We start from the raw sequence: 9069 nt of genomic DNA, 5'->3' as shown, positions 1-9069 counted from the left end.
CAAAGCAAGTGCATTGTGGAATCAGAATTTTAAGTGAGGCCTAATGAACTAAAAACAAAGAAACACAGAAACAAGCCCTTCCTGTGACACCACGTTGCCTTTGAAGTCGTTTTTTTTTTTGGCGGGTTGGCAGAAACTGGTTCCAGTGTTTCTTGCAGGAATGACTGGCCACAGGACTGGGCGTCGTAGCTTCCTGCCAGGCGGCCGAAGGTCGCAGGCAGGTGGGTCACTGGGACACACGCGGAGGGGCTCCTGCCCGGCTCCCTGGCCGCTCAGTGCCCCTGCCCCAGAGCGGGGGTGGGGGCCCCAAAGCAGCCTTGTCTGAGTCCCCTGCCACTAGAGAGAGTATTGGCCCAACACTTGTAGAAAACGGGGACCTTGCTGGCAGTTCAGTGGAGGGACACAAATAAATCTTTGCCGACTTTCTGCTGAAGCTCACGAGGGTTCACTCCTAAGCCTCTTACAAGGTCAGCTGCCGAGGCTGCGAGAGATGAGTCGGGGCTCGCCCTCCACCACGGAGAGATCGCTGGTTAAAGCGCTCACGAGGGAGTGAACCGCGTGTCCGCACCGACACGCACGGGCAGACCTCGTCGATGCCTTCTGTTCGGGGTATGAAGCCCTCTCCTGCCTCTTCCAGGCTCTCTAGAAAGCATGTGCAGAGCCTCCCACCCCACCCTCGGACTCCGCGGGCCACAGCTGGAGGGACCAGCCAAGGAACCGTGGCAGGAAGAGGCCAGAGGTCAGCGGGCCTCGGCCGGAGCCCGTCAGTCGGTCCCCATTCACACACCACCAGACGATCCTCTTGACCTGGGCAGTAGCCGCCAACCGACCGCTGAGGTGAGCCCGGTGCGCGCTTGGCTACCTGGCATGGCTGGGAACCCCAGGATCTCCTGGCAGAGGCGGGCATTCTCCTGGGCCGGGTCCGCGGGCGTCTGCATGTGCAGGGCCTGAACCACCTTGGCCAGGACGATCTGGCACAGGTTGAAGAGGCCTGGGGGGCGGGAGGAAGGAGACGGGGGGCTGGCACCGTGTCCAGGCCGCGCTTTCCAGCCGGGCAGACCGGAAGCCCCCTTCCCTTCCCTCGGTCCGGCCGCATCTGGGTTGGCCTCCCGGGACTTGATGAGCTTGTCCAGCAGCTCCTGAGGGACGGTGCTGCCCGTGCCCCACCAAGACTGGCAGCAGCGCCAGGGCCTCCCAGGGCACGGCGCCCCCGGCCCCAGAGTCTTCCCTCTGGTTCTCATCACCGGCTGTCACCAGACTTGCATGCAACGTTCTTTTCTTTTCTCTTGTCGTCTTTACGTCCCTCAGCCACGCAACACGGTGAAGCCCTGACGCTCGCTGCCGCGTCGATACACCCTGAGAACACGATGCTCAGCGAGAGAAGTCATACACAGAAGGACACACAGGGCGTGACCCCACTGAGGGGAAACGTCCAGAGCAGGTAGATCCACAGAGTCAGCGAGTGGGTTCCTGGTTGTCAGGGGCTGGCGAGGGGACGGAGTGATAGCTAAGGGCGTGAGGGACATTTTCGGGGTGACGGAAATGGTCCAAAGCAGTAGTGACGTCTGTACAGCTCAGTAAACTGTCCCCACACGCCCCGGTGCAGCCTGTGAGAGCATCGCGCTCAGGATGAAGGGCTGACCACAGGAAGACTGAACGAGCAGTGGGTCCTGGGCCCAGACGCTCAGCTGGCGCCCCCCACGTGGGGAAGTCACTGGGACTTGCTGAGCCTCCACGGAGACTGGCAGCAGCCCCCGAGCTCACAGGGCACTGCGCCCCCGGCCCCAGAGCCTTCCCTCTGGTTCTCATCACCGGCTGTCAGCAGACCTGCAGGCAACGTTCCTTTCTTTTCTTTTGTCTTTTTCCAAGGCAACTCTTGAGTGCATGTATTTAACATGCAGGGAACCAGCCCTGACTCCTTGATCTGGGTCTTCCAGCCTCTAGAGCCTCGAGGACATCCATTTCCGTTATTTATGCGCCCAGTGCCTGGGGTCTGATGATGGAAGCTGACACCGAGGGCGTCACCACGTGCGGGGTGATGTCAGTGGACGAATCCCATGGCGAGGGCCTGCCTGAGGACCACGCACGCCCGGGCCCTCCCCGCCCCCTGCCTGCAGCCCTGCGCCTGGGAGCGGAGCTGGTGCATCGCGTGCCCGACGTCGTGGAAGTTGGTGTCCCGCTCATCATGCTGCAGCAGGGAGGGCAGGTTGGGCGTAGGCTTGGTGAAGTTGGCCACCATGGCCGCGATGGCGATCTGGCAGCTCCCATCGTGCTGTAGGCAGCCCGGCTGCAGGCCGAAGCAGGCCACGTGCCCGGACTTCCCCACCCTGCGGAGGGACGTGGATGGGGCCCCGCTTCGACAGAGGAGCCCCGGCCCACGGCCGACAGGTTCCCCCACGCACGCACCGAGGATAGAGGTCAGGTAGAACTTGCCGATGGATGACCTTGCCCGAGGCCACGTCCCAGACCGTTTAGAGCCTCACGTCTTCGTGACACATGCTGGTGCCCTCCTCCAGGTCGAAAGTCAGCCCCAGCAGCTCCTGGGAGATGCCCAGCAGCCCGCGTGTGAGCGCCTGCATGGGGAAAGCCTCATTGAGCAGGTACTGGTTCACGTGGTAGCGCGTCTCCTCCCCCTGGTTCATGTAGCAGCGCAGGTCCCAGGCGTTGATGGGGCCGTCCAAGTGCAGGCCCCGCCTCTGGCACTCGGCCTTCTTTAGCTCCAGGATCACGGCCGCTCCTGCTCCCCGAGGGGCTTCAGCTTCTGGGCCAGCTCACCTGCGGGCGGAGGGGAGAGGCTCGGCTACGTCCCCGGGGCGGCCCCCCAGCCACCCCCGACCCCGCGCCCCTCGAGGCAGAATGAAGGGTCTGGGAAGGTGACCCCCAAGGGCTGACACAGTGGGGTCTCAGGCAGCACCACGTCCGGTCAAGGTCCGCCTGACCCCGTCCCCACTGGGACTCAGGGGGAGGCGGTGTTACCTAGGACAGTGGCCACCACCTGGCTGGTCTTGTCCATGTTCATCTCCAGCACGGAGTCGGCCTGCGTGCGGAACCCCAGCAGGCGGGACTTCAAGGCCTGCAGCCTCACCAGCTCCCTGAGGATCACGCAGTTCTCCTGGAACCCAGAGACGGAAGGCGCTGGGGACCGAGGGCCACGCCCTCCCCGCGGGCCCCGGGCCAGGTCTCTGCAGGCGGGCAGGGCTCCCAGGCCACTGGCGGGCACAGCCAATCCCCCTCCCTCCTCCTCCTGGCCCGGATTTCTAGACACTTTGGTGCTGTCCTAACACGTGGTCTTTATTAACACAGGTCCTTTTGGAACCAGAAACGGCATGAACGTGATGGGCTCTAAGGCCAAGGGCAGGAAGAAATGCGGCCAGTCTTTCCAGGAGCCACCAAGGGGCCTCCCCGGGCTCAACAAGACAAACACGGCTGCCGTGCAGACAGTGGCTCAACCCCACGGCGCCCGAACACCCAGCCCCTGGACGGTGAGACAGCTGTTGCTGCAGGTGGCCCGTGGCTCACTGATGAGGCCCGGCCCCAGGCGTACGCCACCTTCTCTGGGGCCACCTCTCCGGTCTGCAGTGGGGTTCTCCTGGGAGCCCCCAGTCACCACGGGACCAGCGTGGCCTGTCTGTAGCCCAAGAAGGTGGGGACACAAGACTGTCCCCCGTGTCCCCCGCATCACCCGCGAGGCCGAGCGAGCACCAGTGGTGTCTGCGGGGAAGATGAAGGGCTCACGCACAGCCCCCATCTACAGAAGCACAGACTGCAGCCACCTGCGCTATGGAACAAACACAAGTGTCCACGCAGGACCCGATGTCTGAGTGTCAAGGCCATGCCCGGGCCACGGTGAGAAGGTGCATCCCCCATGCAAGCCACAGAGAGGGGATGGGGGGGCCATCTGCGATTCTGAGCTCATCGGGCATCACCCCAGAGGGAGAGGGAGAGGGAGAGAGGTAGACAGAAGTACAGAGGGAGAGAAAGAGAGAGGGAGGGAGAGAAAGAGAGAGGGAGGGAGAGACGTCTCTCCCTTCCCTGGGGGTTCTCTAGTGCAGCCAAGGCTGAAAACCACTGCATTTTGGGAGATGGGTCCTCGTGGAAGAGTTAAATAGTAGCTCATGGCATTATCGACACATACTAAAAAAGCCCCAAATCTTGGGGAGTCAGGGAGGGGAGTGTCGGCTGCCTCGTAAACGAGGAGAGATTGGGCATCAGGGGAGGTGCCTGTGCAGCCTGCGCCCAGGGCCCCGCAGACTTCATCTCCCAGCGGTGGTCCTGGGCTGGAAGTCAGCGGGGAGGTCAGGCTGTCCAAGCATCGACGTTGACTTCAGGGCTGATCTAAAAGGCGCCTGGTGTTCATTGAAGCAGAGAAAAGAGAAAGCAGTAGGGAGAGGATGGGAGTGGGAGGGGGAGGGAGCCCCCCTCCTCAGCACTTCTACCGCTCTCCCTCTCTCTCTCCTCTGGAGAGGGAAGGAGGTGGAGGGAGAGGGAGAGAGAGATGGAGAGGGAGGGGGGAGAGGGAGAGAGAGATGGAGAGGGAGGGGGGAGACAGAGGGGGGAGAGGGAGAGAGATGGAGAGGGAGGGGGGAGAGGGAGAGAGAGATGGAGAGGGAGGGGGGAGAGAGGGGGGAGAGGGAGAGAGAGGGGGGAGAGGGAGAGAGGGGGGAGAGGGAGAGAAGGAGGACAGAGGGAGAGGGAGGGAGGAAGAGACCTCTTTCCCTCTCCCTCTCCCGCCTCTCTCTCCCTCTCCTCTCCATATCTCTCTCCCTCTCTTCCTCTCCCTCCCTCTCCCTCCATCTCTCCCTCTCTCTCTCTCCCGCTCCCTTGTCTCTGCCTTGCCATCTCTCCCTCTCTGGGAGGGAGTGAGGGAGATGAAGAGATGGAGGGAGCGGGAGAGTTGGAGGGAGAGGGAGAGGGAGAGGGAGGAGAAGGAGGGAGGGAGAGGGAGGGAGGGAGGGAGGGATAGAGGGAGGGAGGGAGGGAGGGAGGGAGGGATATAGGGAGGGAGGGAAGGACGTCTTTCGCTCCCTCCCTCTATCCCTCTCTCCCTCTCCCCCCCTCTCTCCCTCTCCCCCCATCCTGCTCTCTCTCCCTGTCCCTCCACCTCCTTCCCTCTCCAGAGAGGGAAGGAGGTGGAGGGACAGGGAGAGGGAAAGAGGTAGAGGGAGGGCGTGCGGAACAGGGAAACAGGGACAGGGAGAGAGGAAGGGAGAGAAGGACAGGGAAGAGGGACGGGGGAGGCGGGAAGACGGAGGGGGGAGGTGGGAGAGAGACGGGGGAGAGGGAGGGGGTAGAGGGAGGGGGAGGGTAGAGGGAGAGGGATGTGGGAGAGCGAGGGGGAGACGGAGGTGGAGAGGGAGTTGGGAGAGGGACGGGGAGAGGGACGGGGAGGGGGGAAGGGGGGGAGGGAGAGAGGGAAAGAGAGAGACGCAGAGGAAAGAGGGAGAGGGAAGGGGGGGACAGAGGGAGAGAGGGAGGGGGAGAGGGACGAGAGGAAGCAGAGAGAAAAGAGAGAAAGAACACACCATGTACATTTCTGTCAAATGACACCGGGGATCCTTACACAACCAGGAGAAAATAACACAGCGAGGCTCTTTCTCAGCTGGAACTGGAACTGCAGATGGGGCCAAACACCACCAGGGTGGCCACACATGTCCAGCTGCCGCCGCAGCCCCCTGAGTCTGGTCACCAGGGCTCTGAGTGTTTGCTCCAGGGACCTGGGGTTCACCCTGTCACCCTGGAGGTCGGGCCTAGACAGCAGCGCCCCGGGCTGGACACATGGGGGGAAAAGCATCTCCACAGGACAGCTTGTGCGAGCCGATTCAGCTGCGAGATTCTAGAGGCCCGGGATCACCCTGTGGCCCATGAAACCCAGGAGCCAGGAGGGTCTTGCATCGGGATTCCTGTCCGTTGGACTGTAACGTTTGTGTAAGGAATCTTGGAAACAGTGGTAACAAGACTGAATTCGAACGAGCTTTAGGGTATTATGGACCACTCCGAAGTGTGTGGGTTGCTAAAAACCCTCCCGGCTTCGCTCTTGTTGAAAATGAAGATCCCCGAGGTGCAGCGGATGCTGTCTGAGAACTAGACGGGAGAACACTCTGTGGCTGCCGAGTAAGAGTGGACCTGTCCAATGGGGAAAGGAGAAGTCGACATCGTGGCCGCCTCCTTCTTGGGGTCGTCGCCCTCGAGATGATTATCGGAGGAGGAGTCCTCCCCCTCACCACAGATGTCCAAGACGGAGAAGCTTCTCCCGCAGCCGGAGCAGGTCCCTTTAGTAGATGTAGGAGAAGAGAGAGATCACTGTCCCAGGAGAGAAATCGCAAGCCGTCCCGATCTTTCTCTAGGTCTCCTAGCCGATCCAGGTCAAATGAAAGGAAATAGCAGACCACTTTGCAAGAGGAGTGGTGCACAGGAAATAACTTCATTTGACAGGAGTATGTACAGAAAATTCAAGTTTCGTTTGAGACTTCCGAAGCTTGATGCACTTTTTAAATGTTTTAGCTGTTCACATTTGTTTGTCTCTTGGGCGGTGACACATAAACATGTCATTCTCTATGGTTTGAAATGGGTCATATGAGGCATGTAATATGAAGAATTGTTTCTTTACAATGTTCCCTTAAGCAAAATTGAATTTGCTTTGAATTTTTGGTCTTGCCTAGACTGATAATAAAACTCTAACTCCTGCCCACCTAAAGTGTGATGTTTATTATTATGGAAGCAACACTGGCAAACATTGAAAATACTTTCTGTAGCTGGGATATGGTATGCAGCTGTAGTTAAGCAAGCAGTCTTTAAAAGGTGCTGTGAACACAAGCCAGCAGGTAGAAGTGAAAGCCGCACCCTTACCCTAGATTAGAGGTTTAAGAATTCCACTAGTCTTCACACTGGACAAGAGGTTGTCCAGTGAGTTTAGAATCTAAGAAGTTTCAAGGAAGTTAGTTTCCCTTTGAGTTAGGTCATAAGTCCCCTCTGTGATTGCCGTACATGAATACATAGCTCTTTGTAATGTTTTTTGGAAGTTGAGATGATCAAGATACCAATGTCTTGCCAGATGAAGAGTATATTGTAGAGCTGAACTTTGAGTTACTGTGCAGTTTTCTTTTTCATGCTGTCATTTGTAATATGTTTTGTGAGACTCCTTGGGATTAAAGTTTTGGTTCCAAAAGGAACAAAGAAAACAAAAAAAGGATCCACCTGCCAATGCAGGGGACACGGGTCCGAGCCCTGGTCCGGGAAGATCCCCTGTGCCGCAGATCAACTAAGCCCGTGGGCCACAACTATTGAGCCTGCGCTCTAGATCCTGGGAGCCACAACTACTGAGCCCCCATGCCACAACTACAGAAGCCCGCACAGCTAGAGCCCGTGCTCCGAAACAAAAGAAGCCACTGTAATGAGAAGCACGTGCCCGCAACAAAGAGGAGCCCCTGCTCGCCGCAACTAGAGAAAGCCCGTGTGCAGCAATGAAGACCCAACGCAGCAAAAAAAAAAGACGATACTGGCCAGGTGATCAAGGGTAAAATTGTTTGTCACAAGTCCCGTTGATGGGGTGTATCCTTGATGTGTGTATCCTTGATGGTGTGTATCCTTGATGATGTGACCTGAGGAGAATGACATTTTTATCTCTGTCTGGATCTTCTGCCCCAAACCCCGTAACTCCAGCCCAACCATAAGAAAAACATCAGAAAACCAACAGACAAACAAATTGAGGGACAAAATACCTGACCAGTCCTCCTCAAAACTTTCAAGGTATCAAGACCCAGGGACGTCTGAGAAATGTCACAGCCCAGAGGAGACTGGCACAGAAAAAGGATGTTAGGGGAAAGCTAGGGAAATTCTAGTAAAGTGTGGACTTTAGTTAATAATAACGTATCCATCTCGGTTCCTTAGTTGGATAAGCATGTCGTACTAACGTACTAAAGTACTAACGTGTTGGAAATAGGGGTACTGGGTCGGGGGTCTACAGCACTCTGCACACTCTGTACAGATCTTTGCAACTTTTTTGTAACTCTAAGCTATTCTAAAATTAAGCAACTACTAAACAGAGATAAGAATGTTATTTCCCTGATTTGAACATGCCTGAGTTTGTTTTCATGGTCACATTTGTGCTATCTGGATGTGTCTTGGAATCAGTAGCAAAGGAGAGTTGCCAGCCCCTGGGAAGATGCGGCTGGTTTGCAGGTGGCTTGCTCTGGAGCTGAAGACCACGGTGGGAAGTCTGCAGCCTCGGGCTGCACTTAGAACCATGGGAGGGGATGGGCCAGCTCAGTTAGGGATGGAACGTATAAATAAAACTCTTTTTCTTTTCCATTATGGCTTATCACAGGATATTGAATATAGTTCCCTGTGCTAGACAGTAGGACCTTGTAGCTTATCCATCCTATATTTAATAGTTTGCCTCTGCTAACCCCAAACTCCCAATCCAACCCTCCCTCCCTCTTTCTCCCCCTTGGCAACCACAAGTCTGTTCTCTATGTCTGTGAGTCTGTTTTTGTTTCGTAGACAAGTTCATTTGTGTCGTATTTTGGATTTCACATATAAGAGAGATCATATATGTGTCTTTCTCTTCTGACTTACTTCACTTAGTATGATAATCTCTAGGTCCATCCACGACGTTGCGGCAAATAGCATTATTTCATTCTTTTTATGGCTGAATATATTCCATTGTATATATGTACCACATCTTCTTTATCCATTCATCCATCAGTGGACATTTAGGTAGCTTCCACATCTTGCCTATTATAAATAGTGATGCAATGAACATTGGGGTGCATGTATCTTTTCTTTCTTTCTTTCTTTCTTTCTTTCTTTCTTTCTTTTCTTTCTTTCTTTTTCTTTCTTTCTCTCTTTCTTTATTTTTTTGTCACACAGTATGTGGGATCTTAGTTCCCTGGCCAGAGATGGAACCCATGCTCCCTGCACCGGAAGCACAGAGTCTTAACCACTAGACCACCAGGGAAGTCCCAGGGGTGTATGTACATTTTTGAATTAGAGTTTTCTCCAGATCTATGCCCAGGAGTGGAATTGCGGGACCCTATGGCAGCTGTATCTGTTCTCTGCACGTCTCACATC

General features: G+C 56.3%; 2 pseudogenes; one reads left to right on the top strand and one right to left on the bottom strand.

Moving 5' to 3' along the window:
* Nucleotides 1–2041: 2041 nt before the first annotated feature.
* LOC125964816 (thimet oligopeptidase-like) lies at nt 2042–3748 on the bottom strand (annotated as a pseudogene).
* Nucleotides 3749–5865: 2117 nt separating this feature from the next.
* Nucleotides 5866–6592, top strand: LOC125964815 (serine/arginine-rich splicing factor 3-like; annotated as a pseudogene).
* Nucleotides 6593–9069: the final 2477 nt, after the last annotated feature.

The sequence above is a fragment of the Orcinus orca genome, chromosome 6, assembly GCF_937001465.1.
Source record: "Orcinus orca chromosome 6, mOrcOrc1.1, whole genome shotgun sequence".
Taxonomy (NCBI): domain Eukaryota; kingdom Metazoa; phylum Chordata; class Mammalia; order Artiodactyla; family Delphinidae; genus Orcinus; species Orcinus orca.
The sequence above is the reverse complement of the archived record's forward strand: the minus strand, read 5'-3'. Positions and strand labels throughout refer to the sequence as shown.